General features: G+C 32.4%; 1 long non-coding RNA gene across 11 annotated transcripts; it reads left to right on the forward strand.

Moving 5' to 3' along the window:
* The first annotated feature begins 13,573 nt into the window (after window positions 1–13,573).
* LOC127720555 (uncharacterized) lies at window positions 13,574–16,488 on the forward strand. Of its 11 annotated transcripts, none has more exons than XR_007990848.1 (3): window positions 13,574–13,598; window positions 14,902–15,075; window positions 16,262–16,488. It is a non-coding gene; the product is annotated as an uncharacterized LOC127720555 (long non-coding RNA). The 11 variants fall into 11 exon arrangements; XR_007990849.1 differs by lacking the exon at window positions 13,574–13,598 and adding an exon at window positions 13,632–13,656; XR_007990850.1 differs by lacking the exon at window positions 13,574–13,598 and adding an exon at window positions 13,663–13,687.
* Window positions 16,489–20,124: the final 3,636 nt, after the last annotated feature.

Raw genomic sequence — 20,124 nt, forward strand, 5'->3', positions numbered from 1 at the left:
ATCCATGGGGTAAGTTGTAATACAGTTTCTGTAATAGGGTATCCATGGGGTAAGTTGTAATACAGTTTCTGTAATAGGGTATTCATGGGGTATGTTGTAATACAGTTTCTGTAATAGGGTATCCATGGGATAAGTTGTAATACAGTTTCTGTAATAGGGTATCCATGGGGGTATGTTGTAATACAGTTTCTGTAATAGGGTATCCATGGGGTAAGTTGTAATACAGTTTCTGTAATAGGGTATCCATGGGGTAAGTTGTAATACAGTTTCTGTAATAGGGTATTCATGGGGTATGTTGTAATACAGTTTCATTGATTGGATATTTATGTGGTAAGTTGTAATACAGTTTCTGTAATAGGGTATCCATTGGGCCAGTTGTAATACAGTTTCTGTAATACGGTATCCATGGGATAAGTTGTAATACAGTTTCTGTAATAGGGTATCCATGGGGTAAGTTGTAATACAGTTTCTGTAATAGGGTATTCATAGGGTGATATGTAATGTGACATTTTAGTCTTTAGTTTTTGTAAATGTGTACCCTGTATAATAACAGGGAAGATATGAATGAGTCACTTTAAAAGTTGTTAATTGAAAAAGGACATGAGACCGCCATCACCAATAATAAAAAGGGTCAAAGGTGAAAAACACCACAGCTCACAAAACAATAACATGGAAAGCACACTGTAACTACATGTAACTTGTATACTTAACAAGAAAGTTTATTTATTCAAAAGGGATAAATATAGATATATAGTAACAGATTTGTAAACATGTTTTGATGTTATTTGTTTTGTTAAGAGACTAGATGAAAACATAAATCTGAGAAGAACCAATCATAGCCTATAGGCTGTTGACAACCCTCATTCAAATAGATAAAGCATTATATACATAAATCTGTATTCTGATATTACAGTTTTAATAAACTGTATAATTTTACTGCTTTTTGTATAATTTCAGGGGAAAAAAAGTCGATGACCTTGAAAAATATAGTTAGATATGAGTAAGTTTATTTGGATTTTATCATTTTACACCCAAACTAGTGTAACTATATTTCTTCCCACAGGTCAGTTCAATTTGAATTTTACCGAAAGCTATTAAAGCAGCTTTGAACACCAAATGTTATCACAAGCTGATTTTTCACAATTATATAAAATTTGATTGTAGGAATATTTTTGTTGAAAAATTAGAGTTATTTTTTATATTGAAAAAAATGGTATATCAATAAATTTCAGAATTTCAGAATTCAAATTGGCGGCTTCCCTTAGTTTCAAACAGTTCAATTGAGTATTTTATGCTTGTCACCATCCAATTAGATGCAAAGTTATCATATTAGAATGTAATACATATCGTTCCCGAGAGAACTTTTAAAAATGAATATATATCATGTCACTATGTTTTCCTATTCAATGACTGAGTATTTGGACTTTTATACTTAGGTTTACTGTGAATGATTTAAGTGGTGAGAATAAGTACTTACTGAACCTGAATATAAGTGTATGTATGGAATACAACGGAGCATGTCTGTTGTCTGTTCCTGTGTTTACCAACACCAAGATACCTAAAGAGGATTGTGGGATATCTAATGCTGGATTCCTTGTAACAGGTACTGTCAAATATGGTCAGCTTAATTTTTTTCAGAACAGAATCTCAACACCTTTAATTAACTTTTTGCAAATTAAATATTAAATGAATGCTAAATTTTATGTCCCCTTTTGCATAATAAATATTTATGTATTCTCAGTAACATATGTACCCTGAAAAAACATCTGCAACAGATGAAAGGTTGAAAAAGAATAGCTAAACCTATTTAATGGCAGATACACTATATGAAAGATTATGGAATTTGCCTGATTTCCATATTTTGATGTTTTCTGCCCTTAGATTACAAAATATTTTAATTTCCTGATTCATTGATTTTGCCACCTTTTGTACTTTCACCCATGTATAAATATAATATGCAGCTGATAAAATATTTATATTTTAGACTTTTCGCTAACCAAGTATAAATCAGACAACAATATTAATGGTACCCTGACAGCTGTTGAGATTGACAGACTGATAAATGCTCTAGGGATAGCTCCGTTCCTGAGTGATTTATCCTGTAGTAGAACTGATGCACCTTATAGCAGTGCTGATACCACAGGCTGGAGTAATGGTATATAAATGTTTTCTTCTTGAGAAAACTGTTTAAATTAGAGATATTTTAGTTATTTCATTTCTGTGAAGGGGAGATTATTAAGGTTGTGATTGTTAACAATGACAGAACATGACTTACAGAGGTGTTAATACTATAGGCTGGAGTGATGGTATTTTTTTTTTTTTTAACCCTTCCTACATTTTTCCATACCTTCAGCCACCCTGTATCTAGTTTTGCTTATTGGTAGGATAAATACTGCACTCAACAATGAGCAAAACTGTATAGCATGACAAAATTTGAAACAATTTAAAATAGAAAACTAACAGTCTATTATATGATGAAAACAATAAATAAGAAACAAATATGGCAAACAATAACTTAGAACTTGATATGAGATTTAAACACTTGTCTATTGTTGAACTTTGTAGATATTTTTCAGGCTATTTTTTTTGTCAGGTTGCCATGATTATTTTTTAAAAGTATCTGCTTTTAGAATAGTTAGAATAGTTTTTGATATACGGTAAGATAACCGGCTTATATGTCTAATTACAGCATGTACTGCTACCCTACCAGTAAGCCTTCCACCCATTGACTCAAGCTTACCCATCACCTGCCACCTGGATGAGACATGTACCAGTATAAAATGTTGTATGGACATTGTTGAGCTGGATAGATCTGTGGAACTGTATGTTAGGATTAATCCCTGTGATAGGGACTTCACTGCAGGGATTGATAATCTCTTTATAGAGAAGAGTTTGATAAATTATGTGTATGAACAGCAAGAAAATGTACAGCTAAGAGGAGTTATTCATTTGGAGTATGTATTTCTAGCTTTGGTATAAGATTTGATAAGTATATTGAGAAATGTATACAGCACCTTCAGAATTTGTTTTTCAGACTTATTACTTTTAAAAAGTGGGCAGATTTTTAAAATTATTTTATGTCATAAATGCCTTTATTTTTTTTAAATGAAATTTTATCCTACTTGGTAGTTTGATTATACTTAAGTTGAATATATGAAGTAAGGTTTGAACTTTTGATGAATTTGTAGATAACAGACTATAAAGTGAAAATTATATATAGCCGAAAAGATAAATGGACTATTTGTGGTCAGCATCATAAACCTAGTTAAAACTTGGTTACTACTCAGACAAAACATTTTTGTGTGTCCACACTTATTTGATCTTTTAAAGAAGCTTTGACACTGATTTGCCTGCTTTCTTGATATACACTCTATTGCTATAATGATTATTATTTCAGCTTTACAATGGATGATTTATCTGCTGAGAATCAATATTTACTAACAGTCAACACCAGTGTTTGTTTTGAGGCTAACTCTGCCTGTAACTTGTCTGTACTTCTGTTAGAGGATATGAGACTTCCTAAACTACCATGTGATCAGCAGACAACAGTTATACAACAGAGTAAGTGAGATGTGTAACAGAAAAATGGCAAATTCTCTACAATTCCATAGTTATATTAAAAAAAGAAGATGTGTTATGATTGCCAATTAGACAACTCTCCACCAGAGACTTAATGACATAGTAGTAAGCAACAATAGGTTTGGTAGGGCCTTGAACAATAAGCAAAACACACCACATAAAAAGAAATTTAATTAGTTTTATTGGTTGGTTATTCATTTCATGGAATCAAGCACAAAATAAAGTGTTTAGCAAAATGTAAGTTGTCTATACAGCTATACGTTGTATACAGTATTTGTTGGTATAATGGTTGTCTCTTCTTGGAATAAATATCTTTATAGATCTATAAATAATGTGTTGTAAATATGTATCATGTAAGTGATACTTATTCCCAGCAACTTTTAAAATCTGTTCTGAAAAGAATTTATGTGATCTTTAAATTTGTTTATAGGATATGTCTTATTTCGTTAGATGTTGAAAAACATAACATAAAATATTTTAAAGATTTTGTCTTTTTACAATAGATAGTTTATCATACTTTTCTATTTTTAGATTTCTCCTACACCACCTGGGTAAGTGGTCATGGATTGAATGTATCTGTTCCCCTGTCTGTCTCCATGTCTGACTTGTTACTAGAGGAGCTGGGTATTGCAGAGTACATGGAAACATCCATATGTGACAGGAATACAAGTCCATATAGTCCATCTGTCACAGGATGGAACTCAAGTAAGATATCAGCTTCTGATGTGTCTTAAGTGCCAATCTGCCTAAGAATTAGGCAGTGGTGAAAACTTGACAAACAAAAAACCGCTCAGCTTTACATTGATTAAAGTTCCTTTCCCTGTTCTGGTAATTCAAGATATAATTTGGTTAAATTGCAATAGAAATTAACAATTAAGGAAGATAACTTCGTAATATGCTATCATTCTAATTAAGATTTATGTAGATATTTCTCCAATTACCAGACACGCAACAAAATACCTTCAAAATATCAATCTGCCATGTTATGAATTTTTTTCTAAATTGCCTGATTCTTTAAAAGACTGTCACTTAAATAAAAACTGTGATTTTTCCTGCAATTGACCTCTCTAATGTACAAATACAGGTTGACAGATAACATTAAGCGATTAACGTACCATGTATGTTTATAGTCTCCTGGTATCCACGTTTCTGTAGTGAGGGGCCAGTTATGTTCAATATACTGTTAAACAGTTCACTTGAAGGTCCTCATAGAAGTCCATGCTTTAGTCCATTTCAGTCAAAAAAAAAATTAAATGATTTGGATGGAAAAAAAACTTTATGTTAAAGTTAAATGTTAAATTCAATAAAAATTATTGCTTTTTTAAATATAAAAATAAGGAGATGTGGTATGATTGCCCATTAGATAACTATCCACCAAAGATCAAATGAAGTGGAAGTAAGTATTTATAGGCAACAGTACAGACTTCAACAATGAGAAAATGCCATACCATATATTAGGCTATAAAAGGCTCCATCATAAAAAATGTGAACATTTCAATAGATGTATTTACACTTGTATGCAAATTTGTCCTCTATTACTTAAAATCACACAAGTTCCCATAAAATTTGACATCACAATTTTAAAAATTTGATGTCATATTTAAAAAGTGATTGTTGCTTGATGTCAGAAGGTTATTCGGAGACAGAAGTAAGATGATTCAGAGACAAAATTCAGCTAAATACTAAAAGTGTAAATACGTTTATTGAGAATTCTAACGGCCTTATTTGTAACAATTTATTTATCATTATGTGCTTATTTAGGTTGACATTTTATTTCTTTAACATCTTAAAAAACATCAATCTAATAAATATTTTCATCCATTTTAGGCTGCCCAGAATCTTTATCACTACAACCAATCGCAGACCCAGTAACATGTCACATGATGGAATCCTGTACTGCTGTCGACTGCTGTGTTGACATAACACAGATTGGAAGATCATTCCATGTCTTCCTCCATCTTGATAACTGCTACAAAAGACTCAAAGTTGGAATTGAAAACTACTTCATTGACATTGCTTATATGAATTTCGAATTTGGTAAGTGTAAACGATTATAAATTGTTATGTTTGAAATCTATTTTGTTTGTCAACTCACCTATTTGTACAATGTGTGTATTAATGTGAGTTTTTATTACTTGAAGGAACTTATTTTCCTGTATTTCTTTGAGTCATTTGTTAGTTAAAGTGCTAAAAAAATCAGAAAATGCTAAATTCTTTAAAACCATGAAATCGGGTTCCCACAAAAATTGTTTTTGTTTTTATACGACCGCAAAAAAAATTTTGTGGTCGTATATTGGTATGACGTTGGCGTCGGCGTCGTCCAAAGACACATTGGTTTTCGCACTCTAACTTTAGTTTAAGTGAATGGATCTCTATGAAATTTTACCACAAGGTTCAATACCACAAAAGGAAGGTTGGGATTGATTTTGGGGGTTATGGTACCAACAGTAAAGGAATTAGGGGCCAAAAATAAGCATTTTTGTAACTTCCAGACATAACTTGTGTGTTAGTGTATGGATCTCTCTGACATTGTACCACAAGGTTCCATATCACAAAAGGAATGCTGGGATTGATTTTGGGGGTAATTGCCTCAAAATTTTAGGAATTAGGGGCCAAAAAAGGGGCAAAAAACAAGCATTTTTCTAGTTTCATGACAATAACTTGTGTGTAAGTGTATGGATCTTTCTGAAATTGTACTACAAGGTTCCATATCACAAAGGGAAAGCTGGAATTGAGTTTGGGGGTAATTGTCGAAATGTTTAGGAATTGGGGGCCAAAAAGGGGCCAAAAATAAGCATTTTTCTAGTTTCCAGACAATAACTTGTGTTCAAGTGTATGGATCTCTCTGAAATTGTACTGCAAGGTACCATACCACAAAGGGAAGGCTGGGATTGATGATGGGGGTAATTGCCTCAATATTTTAGGAATTAGGGGCCAAAAAGGGGCAAAAACAAGCATTTTTCTAGTTTCAGGACAATAACTTGTGTGTAAGTGTATGGATCTTTCTGAAATTGTACTACAAGGTTCCATATCACAAAGGGAAAGCTGGGTTTGAGTTTGGGGGTAATTGCCCTAAACGTTTAGGAATTTGGGGCCAAAAAGGGGCCAAAAAACACATTTTTCTAGTTTCCAGACAATAACTTGTGTTCAAGTGTATGGATCTCTCTGAAATTGTACTGCAAGGTACCATACCACAAAGGGAAGGCTGGGATTGAGTTTTGGGGTGATGAATCATAAGGGGGTTCAAAAAATTTGGGGGGGGGGGGATTTTTTTTTTTTTTCCTTTTTTTTCTTTTTTTCCTTTTTTTTTTTTTTTTTAATTTTCCATTTTAAGTTGGTTATTTCTGATTTATATTTAAAAGCAAATAATAATGATATGGTAGGAGATACACACCAAACAGGATGTGTAAATTATTATATAATAAGTATTGTGCAATAGCAAGAAATTTTCAATTGCACAGTATTGCACAATAGCAAGAAATCTTCAATTGCACGGTATTGCGCAATAGCAAGAAATCTTCAATTGCACAGTATTGCACAATAGCAAGAAATATCCAATAGCACAATATTGCGCAATAGCAAGAAATTGTCAATTGTACAGTATTGCGCAATAGCAAGAAATATTTAATTGCACAGTATTGTGCAAAAGAAGATACTTCGTTTAAATTGCTTATTTCTTGACCAATTTCAATGGGGTTTTATTCTTGAATTCTTGGGGTTCTTTAATATGCTGAATCTAACCGTGTATTTAGTTTTTGGATTTTGGGCCCCGTTTTTAAATTAGTCCACATTGAGGTCCAAAGGGTCCAAAATTAAACTTTGTTTGATTTCATCAAAAATTGAATTATTGGGGTTCTTTGATATGCCGAATCTAACCGTGTATTTAGATTCTTAATTTTTGGTTCCGTTTTCAAATTGGTCTACATTAAGGTCCAAAGGGTCCAAAATTAAACTTAGTTTGATTTTAACAAAAATAGAATTCTAAGGGTTCTTTGATATGCTGAATCTAAACATGTATTTAGATTTTTGATTATGGGCCCAGTTTTCAAGTTGGTCAAAATCGGGGTCCAAAATTAAACTTTGTTTGATTTCAACAAAAATTGAATATTTGGGGTTCTTTGTTATGCTGAATCTAACCATGTATTTAGATTTTTGATTTTTGGGCCCCGTTATCAACTTTGTCCACATTGAGGTCAAAAGGGTCCAAAATTAAACTTTGTTTGATTTCATCAAAAATTGAATTCTTGGGGTTCTTTGATATGCTGAATCTAATCATGTATTTAGATTTTGGATATTGGACCATAATAGGTGAATGTCCATTTTAAAATTTTTAAGTTCTTAGACCACATTCATTCTGTGTCAGAAACCTATGCTGTGTCAAATATTTAATCACAATCCAAATGCAAAGCTGTATCAAGCTTGAATGTTGTGTCCATACTTGCCCCAACTGTTCAGGGTTCGACCTCTGCGGTCGTATCAAGCTGCGCCCTGCGGAGCATTTTATTTATTGCTGTTTTTGTTTGATATTTTTTCAACATAAGGTAGGAAAAAAAACCAAGGAGGCAATCAAAATCCCAGACATACAGTCTTAATTTTAGCAGTATTATGTTGTATTGAAAATATCATTAGTTTACAGTAACTCAATATGAAATTGATTTCATACTATAACAAATACAAGAAGTGAAAATGCTTGAACTTTTTTTATATAACTGATAAATAAGAACGATATTATCTGGTTTCAGGGACTGTAAAACAGATGAAAGTGAGTGATATAGTCTATTTAGAGTAAGTATATTATAGCTAATTAGAACATGAACTTGTTATAATTTGCTGGCTGTCAATCATATCTGCCATTAGGCAACCAACAATTGATCAATCATTAGGTTCTATAAATGTAACTCACCTCAAATCTTTCACCTCTATGTAACCAATGTAGTTATTGAAATGTGAAATAATGCTGTGAAAAAAAGAGGAAGACAACAACCCAGTCGCAAAAGACAGGAAGACAACAACCCAGTCACAAAAGACAGGAAGACAACAACCCAGTCGCAAAAGACAGGAAGACAACAACCCAGTCACAAAAGACAGGAAGACAACAACCCAGTCTTAAAGACATTAAAACAAGTTTTGCTTGAAGTCTCATACTGCAGATTCAATTATATTTTTGGTACACAAAATTCCTGGGTATAAGTGAATCATAAAAATTTTCAACAAAATTAAAATTCCAAAGGGCTTTATGAAGAAATCGTCGAAACTTGTACAAAGAACCTGCGAAACAATAAAACTAAGTGTCAATGAAAATGAGAATAAAAAAGGGACAATTTATACGCTTATTTGCCTAATAAGTGATATTTCCATAAAAGAAATGGTTTTTTAATGAAATTATATTTGAATTCATGAAAGTTTAACTATATTTCAATATTTTTGATAAACACTGAAATTTAATATTTTTGCTGTTTCATTTGAGATTTTGAAAAATGAAAGATTGGTTTTACATATATCCAACATGAACACATTTTACTAATGTAAATAATTTTTTTCCACTTTTTCAGGTACATGATTGAGGATCTGTATGGTGCAAAGGAATACTTTGTCAACATGAACATCAGTATCTGTCTTGAGTTTGACCAGCCATGTACAGTCAGTACAGTCGTACTCTCCAATAGTTATCTCCCCATACAAGACTGTAGTTATATCAAAAATTCTAATATTTTTTCTGTATCTGAATATCTTGGTAATAAAGGACTCTCTACAAGCCAGAATCTAAGTAGTGCTATAATCTCCCAGGTTCTGGAGAGGCTTGATGTGGCTGAATACGTTCAGGACGTACAATGTAATAGGAGTAGTTCTGTATACATTCCACAAACATCGACCGGTTGGAAAATAGGTAATTTATTTCCAGGCCTTTAGGTCATAAAACTTTTCACAGTGTTTAGAATACAAAATTGTGCTTCAAACACCAATCAAATATTTTGATTGATTGAATTCTGAGTCTGAGTATGATAATCATACGGCCCGAGAACACAGTTAATTTGTAGCGCATTTCTTTTAGGTAATAAATTCAAATTATAAAAATCACACCTGCTCTGTCTCAAAAAATTTCTACAGTGTATAGTGTACTACTTTCGGGACAAACAATATCAAATTATGGAAAATTCTATGTTGAGGGGATCTATAATTCAGTATTTCATGCATTGAAAATAAAGAAAGAAATTTGTAAAGTGTATAAAAAAAATGTACAAGTTATACACTGTCCACACTATTAAAGGACTATATTTGTAGACGACTAAAATCAAAGGAAGATAAATGTGTTCTTGGACCATACTCAAAATTTTGATGACTGCAAGGTTAGGACAGGCATTGTTTAATGAAGCCTCATGATTTCTGATTTTTAAATTTTGCCTAAGGTGTTTTTATGATATTTGAAGGATTTGGGCCCATAAGACAAAAAATCATGTAAATATAAAATAGAAGATTATGTGGGTTTTTCATATCACATCCTATATCAACCAGTGACATTAATCTAAATACTTAGCCCTAGCATCTGATATGGTTTGTGACTATTACTGGCATTATCAAAATACATGTAAGGGTTATACATGTATGTTTTCTTTTAGGTGCAGTGTAATTAGATATTCAAAACATAGTATCAATATTAAAGAAATGAAAATACAAATATTTCTTTTTTTGATAGAACATGAATATTATATTTAATCACTATTTTTTTTTTTTGTGAACTTTCCTTTTCCTGTTCCACCTGTTCCAGATTGTTTAGAATCTATTGGTACCATCACCACTTTATCAGGACCAATCTCTTGTAATGTGCCTACCCAATGTTCTGCAGTGTCTTGTTGTGTAAACATAGACTTCCTTCAGCGGTCATTTCATGCTTCAGTGGATATTGATCCGTGTGATAAGAAGTTTATGATCAGTATAGATGATCTTCAGCTCGACCTGTGTTATTTGAAATATCAGTGGGGTATGTAAATCTGCGTAGATACTATAAATTCAGAAATTATTGTATTCATTTATTATTGCAAATCCCCAACTACTGGCAAAAACACAAAATTCAATTAATGCGGTTGCAAAAATTTTGGGAAGGAAAACTATTCCAGAATTATGAATGAGAGTTTTTATTATTGTGAAACTGATCCTGTCGCATTTTTCGCATTAACAAAAGCATTACAATAGTTTCTGAATTATTAGCAGTAACATTAATTATAAGAACAAACTATGTTCAATTTAATTCACTTGTTGTATTATCTGAAAATGCAGTAGATAATTTTCGTAACACGTTAAGCAAGAATATGATATTTATTATTCCCATTTGTGTAAATTGTTTATCCGTTTCAACTAGAACACATTTCAAATAACAAATCTTAGTTGTTTTATTGGTTGTTTTATATATTAAAGTTCTAATGTGGAAAATATTTCCGACCATATAATGATTTATTGTTGTTTCTTCACCATTCAAAAAGTTGAGTTAAGTTTTATAGTATGTATAAACATTGTAGTAGTCACAAGTGTACAAAATTCTTATAGTAATTATAAGGGGCTGAATTAAACACCAGAATGGTTATCTTTTTTAGCTCACCTGGACCGAAACTTTAACTGCAAAAATGATCAACAAGACAAGTTCTACAAATAAGTCTCATGGTCGAAATCGTCAGTCAACTCCTTATTACAGTTATTGCCCTTTGATGACGATTTTTACCGATTTTATGGGTTTTTGCCTTGTATCTTAAAAATTATAAAAGATAGATAGAAACTTGAATAAGCAAAAATGATAAGCAAGACAAGATCACAATTAAGAAATTTTGGAGGAAATCGTCTGTCGACTCCTTATTGGAATTACAGTACATTCCGGTTATTTGCATAGCCTATTTGTCAGACGAAATTATGCAATTAAGCGGAATATGCTTATATCCGAAATGCCAAATTACGGAGTCAAACAACATCGATAGTGCAGATCAGTAAAGGAAATCCCTGAAGAAAGATGAACGTCCATAATCCACTTACAACATATTGAATGCTTATTTATTCTAATAAAAGTTATTTGTCTAGTGTCATACATGTTATTTCATTGTGTATTCTTTCAATAAAGTTTATAAACACATTTTGTTTAAGTTCATTTACTTTTCCTTTACCTGAGATACGAAAATAAAATTGTTCTAAAAATAGATTTGTTTCTATGACCCGGATGTACAATGTACATTGTTACGCTTTGATTAAAATAAACTGTTTAACAATACTACACAGTTTATAATCATTTTAAACAATAAATGTGTAATGAACTGCCTTTGATATGCAGTATTTACCGATTGCACAGTGATGTAACACTGTTACTTTAACCTCGTTAGTTTCATATATGCAAAGCAGTTAACAGGTAATGAGGCCCTGCACGGGTTATTTGCTGGACACGAGTGTTGAAAGTGAGAAAATATAATAATTAGAAGTTAATGTTCTTTTCAAAAAATATTAAAAATAAAAGATTGATGTATAAAATTCTTCAACCAAATATAAATGCTCTGTAAAATTTAACATAAGTGTAGATCACCCCAAGCCGAATTACGAGATTACACATTGGATAATGATCGATAATTAGCAGGTGTTATTGTTTTAAAAATTCACCCAAAATGTAATCTATGAACAATGTTTGAAATCCAATCAATAATTAACACCTTTTGAGATAGAATGGTCGTGTTTTTACAACAATCATCTGTTTGACATTTTTATGACCTCGAGGCTTAAAATAGAACATGGGAAACTTTACCTGTGTACACATCGAGGCTTATTTTACAATCATATGAACACGAAAGAAACTGTTTTAAAACTTTATTTAAATAACACAGAAGTAAATATGAAATAATAACGAAAATTATGATGCATTCAAGAAAAATATACTTACCAAATTGCCGTTTCCGGTAAAAAATCTCGTCAGTTTTAACTAAGCATATCTAGCTGGCGATTATTTTCTATGCAATTAACCGAAATGCCACTCGTAAGGCTATGCATATAACCGGACAATTTAACATTAGATGAATGGGAAATGGTTTTGTGCAGGAGAAAAGTATGCAATTAACCGAATTATGCTATTAAGCGGTATGCAATTAAGTGGAGTCGACTGTATTGCCATTTAATGACAATTTTTACGATTTTTTGTTGCATCTTACCTGATATGAATAAAGTTATAATAGATAAACTGAGCAACAACTGTAGAAGATAGAGAGAAACTAAACAGACTAAAAGATCAGTAATACAAGATCAACAAAACAGAGATTTTTGTCATGAATTCTATACTTGTCTACAATGTTGGAGAGTGTCCTTTGTGAAATATGCACATAGACCAATGTGAGCGACACAGGGTCTTTAGAGCCTCTAGTTTGAATGGGGATCAGATGGAGTGAAAATTGAAACAATTCAGATAATTTATTTTTCAAATATTTTTTAGGTAAAAAGGACAGATTTAAACTGATGGATATGTACATTATTGAGTATGTATAAAATTTAAATTAAGAAAAATTAGTCAGTCTTTGATATTTGTTCAGTTGTTTAGTGTGAATTTCCAAAATAGTCAACTTTAAAAAAGAAAAAGGAGTTGGGATCCAGAAGGGTAGCTTATTCACATTAATGATCAGTTTCTGCTCTGCATTTGGTAAAATACATGCATCAAATCCTGAATTAACAATATACTGGACACTTGTGAGAAACACTACTAAGCAATTTCAGCCATTAGTCCATATATTTTGCAAAAATAACTAATTTTCAGTCAATATAATTTTGCTGTAATAAATTGATTTAATACCTATAGTCTATGTGTGTTTCAGTTTTGTAATAGACCACACACCCTCAGTTAGACAGTTTAAAGTAGATATGAACATCAGTATCTGGTTCGACAACACCACTCCATCATACAGTTGGCAGATCTTTAAACAAAACATACTAACGTACAGTCAGTGTGACTTTGATACAGAATTTGGACCAGCAGGTATAGTTTGATACAGACTTTGGACCAGCAGGTGTAGTTTAATACTTTGGACCAGCAGGTATAGTTTGATACAGACTTTGGACCAGCAGGTATAGTTTGATACAGACTTTGGACCAGCAGGTATAGTTTGATACAGACTTTGGACCAGCAGGTATAGTTTAATACAGACTTTGGACCAGCAGGTATAGTTTAATACAGACTTTGGACCAGCAGGTATAGTTTAATACTTTGGACCAGCAGGTATAGTTTGATACAGACTTTGGACCAGCAGGTATAGTTTGATACAGACTTTGGACCAGCAGGTATAGTTTAATACAGACTTTGGACCAGCAGGTATAGTTTGATACAGACTTTGGACTAGCAGGTATAGTTTGATACAGACTTTGGACCAGCAGGTATAGTTTGATACAGACTTTGGACCAGCAGGTATAGTTTGATACAGACTTTGGACCAGCAGGTATAGTTTAATACAGACTTTGGACCAGCAGGTATAGTTTGATACAGACTTTGGACCAGCAGGTATAGTTTGATACAGACTTTGGACCAGCAGGTATAGTTTAATACAGACTTTGGACCAGCAGGTATAGTTTAATAGGAATTTGGGAAAATGTAAAAAAATCAGTATACAAAGTGTTACTTTAATTTTCAAACTTGTTTGAAATGATTTTTGCTAATATATTTTTGCTTCAGATTAAAAATCAAAGGAAAACATATGAAAGTTGTTGTTATTTTCTGGATTTTCTCTCTTTAGGAACATGAAGTTTTTCTGGATTTATACCCCCGCTTTAGAAAAGTGGGGTATACTGTTTTACCTCTGTCTGTCCATCTATCAGTCCATCCATCCATCCCATGAATATTTTTCGTCGCATCTTTCTCAGGAACTACATCATAAGGATTTCTGTAATTTGGTTTCAGGGTTTATATAAGTCAGCTATATCGTGTGATGTGTTTTCAGATTCATCACTCAACAACTTCCTGTTTACCGAAGAACACTTACATCATTTTACACATGCTATCCAAGTTGAAAATTTTTGTCACATTTTTCTCAGGAACTACATTACAAGGATTTCTGAAATTTTGTTTCAGGGTTTATATGAGTCAGCTAAACCGTGTGATGTGTTTTCAGATTCATCACTCAACAATGATTATACCTAAAAACATTGTGGTTTAAATATTCCAAATGTATATTTGGGTGGGGGTATCATCAGTGAGCAGTAACTCGCAGTTTCACTTGTTATTTTTCTACTCATCAAAGTCACATTAATAAATAGTTCATGAAAATATGTTGATTGTTTGTCTTAAAAGTATGTTTAACTATTTTCTTTTATTTGCAGGTTTCTCCTTAACAGCATGGTACACACTACAGGGACTCACTTACCTTCAAACTCTGACCCAGCTTCAGTCTTCTAAACTTTTACAAGAATTAGGCATTGGTGACCTCATGTCAGATGACCAATGTCAAAGGTCAAGTTCGACATATAGTCCATCAGCTGATGGATGGAAGAAAGGTTGGTTTAGATTGTATATCGCTGTCAGATAAGAATAAATGGAGTAGGTTTAATGTCATCAGACCTAGGAATTTATTTCAAAATGATATTAAAATGGTAAAATTGAACTTAGATGATACCTTCTAAATAGTTATAACACTAGCAATATTAATGAAAAAATAAGAAGATAGCAAGGAGGCAATGAAAAATCACAAGTTGAAGAAAAACAGAGAATATTTGGAAATAGTCACTCAAAGGCTGTTGCTTTTCACCAATGATAGATTATGCAGTAGATTTCACATAAATGAACTATGGTGAAATAAAATCAATGTTTCACCAATGTCCACATTCTTTATGTGGCTGTCCCTAGTCAGGGGCCTGTAGTTCAGTGGTTGTTGATGGTTCATGTCTGTAATATTTGTTTTTCATAAATTGTTTTGATATAAATCAGGCCGTTAGTTTTCTCTTTTGAATTGTTATATATATCCTGTAGGGGCCTTTTATAGCAACCTATGTGGTATGGGTTTTACTCATTGTTGAAGGCCATAAGGTTGCCTTTAATTGTTTTCATCCATACCATTTGAACTCTGGTAGATATTTGTGCCATTGGCAATCATACCACATCTCCTTATTATTATTATATTGACATCAGAATGTTCCTGTAACAGGGTTTTATCATTATAGTAATGGAGAGTATGTACATTTTATTTTATTTGTCTCTTCACTCAAATGTGACCTACAGAACAAGACTTATCACTTGGTTTGTACTTACATGAGTAACATGATGTGTGCCACATGTGGATCAGGATCTGCTCACCCTTCCAGAGCACCTGAGATCACCCCCAGTTTTTTGTGGGGTTGGTGTTACTCATTTTTTGCAGTTTTCTATGTTGTGTTTTGTATACTGTTGTTTGTCTTGGGGTTGTTTTTTTGTTTTTTTGTGGCATTTTGAGTTTGAATATCATTTTGGTATCTTCCACCTCTCTTTCACAAAGTCCTTAGTGTTTGTATGTATATTAAACTTTCTCAAATTCTTGCCTTCTTGATGATATTGCATAAATTTCATTTCAATTTTTCTGTAGCAAAACATCGACTGCCGTTATCATATGGTGTAATGCAATGTGAAAATGGTAGGAACTGTTCTTGTGTCGTACAAACATTGTCCATCTTTGTATCATTATTATATATACCATTATTCTTGCTCCAGATTGTGTATTGGATGTTACAACAGTCACCTTGCCGTTGTCCACAACCTCGTCCACAACCTGTGTTGTCAAGGATACCTGTTCTGCTGTGGATTGTTGTACAGAGGTTGATTTCCTCAACAGACCTTTCAACACATTTCTATATATAGATCCATGTGACCTGACATTTATCATCGGAATAGAGAAACTTGTTTTAAATGCAAGTTTGACATCTGACCCAAATTTTGAATTTGGTAAGTGAAATACATGCAATACTTCCTACCATGATAAAGTTTGTGACTTGAGATGAAGAAAAAAATAGATGGAAGTTCTTATAGAAACTTGACATGTTGTTTAAAAGCTTATTTTTCTTTGATCAATATGAAATAAAAAAAATTAAATTAAAAATTAAATTAAATTTGATGATGAAAACAATTTGATACTATGGTATATATTTGTTACTGTAAATTCAAAAATTATTGCATGCATTTATTATTGCGATTTTTGAAGAAAATCTGCATACACTTATATGTATCAGATATCAGAATGCAAGTTCTTTTTATTGTGAGTCTCAACAAGTCGTATTAATCGCAATAATAAAAACATCGCAATAATTTCTGAATTTACAGTAATTTGTGATATAAAGTGGTTAACTCACAATTATTAATTTTAGGTGTTGAGAAGCAATTTAGCTTCAAAGGAGTTGTCAGACTGACGTAAGTGTTTTGATCATTTAGAAATAATGCTAAAAAATTTGGTTAATCCTAGAAAATTTTAAACAATGCAGTTCATATTTTTTTGTGAATATGCATGAAATATTTGCCACTGGATGTTAAGCATACAGCGATCTACAAGTCTGTCAGGTTTATTTGTGAGTTCCCAGAAGACATGTAGTTCTAGTAGGTCAAATAATGCTGACTCTGAACCAACCAGTCTTTGCTCTTATGGTAGATAGTAAGATTAGACTAAGTTAGTAGCTTATGGTTAGATCTTTTTTGTCATAAATTATAAATATTTGATAACGATTTGGAATTACATCACCTCTGTATTGACCATGTGGACCATGTGTATTCACAAAGTAAAAATCGTTTTCAATGCGATATTGCATCTTACCTGATGCTGAACTTTTAACCAACAGTAAGTTTCAAGACCAAAAACAATAGAATAAAACAACATGACTTAAGTATAACAGGTTTTCTTGGTAGTTAAATTAAGCATTATCTTATTGCAGTTACAAAATAGAAGATTTATCAGTAGAGAGACAGTATAAAGTTAGTCTGAGAGTCCAGATCTGTTTCAAGTCTACACCATTAGACTGTATAGTAGACTTTAATGTGTTTGACAACTCTCTTGTTCCCAAGAAACAGTGCTCTTGGAATGCAGGATTCTCAGATCCAGGTATATTAATTTTTTCACAGCAAATGAATTAAACTTTTTTAAGTATTTTTTTTAATTCTCTTAAACACATAAAATAATGGTCTCATCTACCTAACAATCAATTCAACGGGTAAGTTTTAGACTCTTTTTGCAGGTGATCATAAATTGAATGCCTTATTTTTGTCTCACATCTATGTTAAGCAAATTATCATATCATATGTTTTCTCTTTTGAATGTATCACTATTTGTTATCATGGGGCCTTTTATAGTTTACTATATGGCATGGGTTTAGCTCAATGTCAAAACCATACTTGAACTTGCAGTTGTTCACATGTTTTGTCTGCAGAGTTTTACATATTGTCAGACCTTTGATAGTTTCTGTTAAATTTGTTCACTGCCATGATAGTTCAAAAGAAATAAATATTGAGCACATTGTTGGATTATCAATATAAAATTAGGAAGATGTGGTATGATTGCCAATGAGACCACTTTGCTTCAGAGACCAAATGACATAGGAGTTAGCAACTATAAGTCACTATCAGAATAAGCATAAGCATTAAAACATTTTGTAAATATGTCAGATTTTTATTTCAGATTTTTCCCTGAGTTTTTTTCTGGGTCCAGATTATAAAGTGGGAGATACACTACCAGATGCCAAAGTGACAGAAGTTCTCAATGCCTTAGGGATTTTATCATATGTAGAGTCCAGTCCATGTGACATCTCGTCTGACACATACAGTCCTAACTATAATGGATGGAGAAAAGGTAGACATTTTTTATAGGAATTAAGAAAGCATTGAGGAGTGTTTTTTAAATGAAAAAGTGAAATACTGTAAAATTCAGAATATTGTGATGTTTTTATTAATGCGAAAAATGTTATAGAATCACGTTGGCACTAATAAAAACTCACATTCATAATTTCATTAGTGATTTTCCTTCATAAAATGTTTGCGATCACATAACAGTGGTCAAGGATTGGCGAAAAATAAATGCACACATTAATTTCTGAATTTACAGTAGTTGATGTAGATATGGTATAGATAACTTAATCGAATCACAAGTATGACTTCAGACATATTGATGTATTTAATTACTAATGATGGAAAAACAGAACTGTATTTGAAAATGACCTTTGTCAAACCACCCATTGATCTTGGCAAATCTTCAAACACAGTACCCTTATTCTTATTGAAATTCAATATTCATAAATGCTGAAGATTTATATTTGATTTTCCCTAGACTGTGATGTTGATGTGACCTTTCTCAGTCCTCCCAGCATTCCAAGTTATGCCATGTGTGCACTACAATCTTCCTGTACATCTGTTGACTGTTGTGTGAACATTGACTTTCTACAACGTGGATTTAGAGCTTCAGTTGACCTTGACCCTTGTAACCATGTTCTGACCTTTGGCATTGAGAGGCTACAAGAACAGATCAGTCTGAACGGGTATACCTGGGGTAAGTAGTTTCCATGGATGTAACATAGTTTTATTGGAAGTAATCAGTTCCATTTTAGCTTTATAAATATCCATTTGAAACAAAATGTAGCATTGAAATTTTGGGCAAATCTGGAAATTTTTATTGCCCCACCACTTTGTGGTGGTGGCCATATAGTTATACCTTTATCCCTCATTTCGCAACGAACAGTTATACAGACTTTTTTAAAATGCCTTCACACATTGAGCTGATTTTTAGAATGTGAGTCTACTAGGATGAGTTACAGATCAAGTTTACGTTTGGTTAGGCTCCGCTGATTTTTGCCAAAATGAAGGGCTTTGGACTTTGAAAAATTCTTGAAAATAACAGTTATGCAGACTTTTTATAAATGCCTTCACATATTGTGTTGATTTTTATTAAGTGAGTCTACTATGACGAGTTACAGGTTAAGTTTAATGTTTCATTCCGCTCTGCTTATTTTTTCCGAAATTACAGTTTAGGTTTTGTTCCTAACTGGTGACGATTTTTGCCATGAAAACACTTTCAAATTTCCACTCCTAAAAATGGCTTCAAGCTATTTTTGCGAGTGGGGCCATTTGGGTCATTCCAAAACATCTAGTTTCGTAATTTGTCAGACACATACTTTCTGTTTTTGATTCTTTGAATTACAAGTAGGGGTATGATTAGCATAACAAGCATGCTTTCTTAGTATGAATTGCATCATCAATAAATTTTATATGTTCTTCTTTTAAAAATTTCTTTCAAGCTTTTTAAGTAAGGTTGTATGAAATAAGTAATAGTTCTTGACTGTAATGAGCAATTCCAAGAATTTATTTCATTTCATTGATATTTTTAGGTACCCAGGAAACCAGGACTTTGATGAATGTTGTAAAAATTGTGTAAGTATGATATTTCAAGAATAACTTAATCAATTTCAAAATAGAAATTACAGCTCGTTCAATCATGTTGAACATGACAAAGTTTGATTTTTATGCCCCCGCGGCAGCAGAGGGGACATTAAGTGTTACCCTTGTCCGTCTGCACATCCGTTGGCACATATGTACCTTTGTAC

Source organism: Mytilus californianus, unplaced genomic scaffold, assembly GCF_021869535.1.
Source record: "Mytilus californianus isolate M0D057914Y unplaced genomic scaffold, xbMytCali1.0.p SCAF_11, whole genome shotgun sequence".
Lineage (NCBI taxonomy): Eukaryota > Metazoa > Mollusca > Bivalvia > Mytilida > Mytilidae > Mytilus > Mytilus californianus.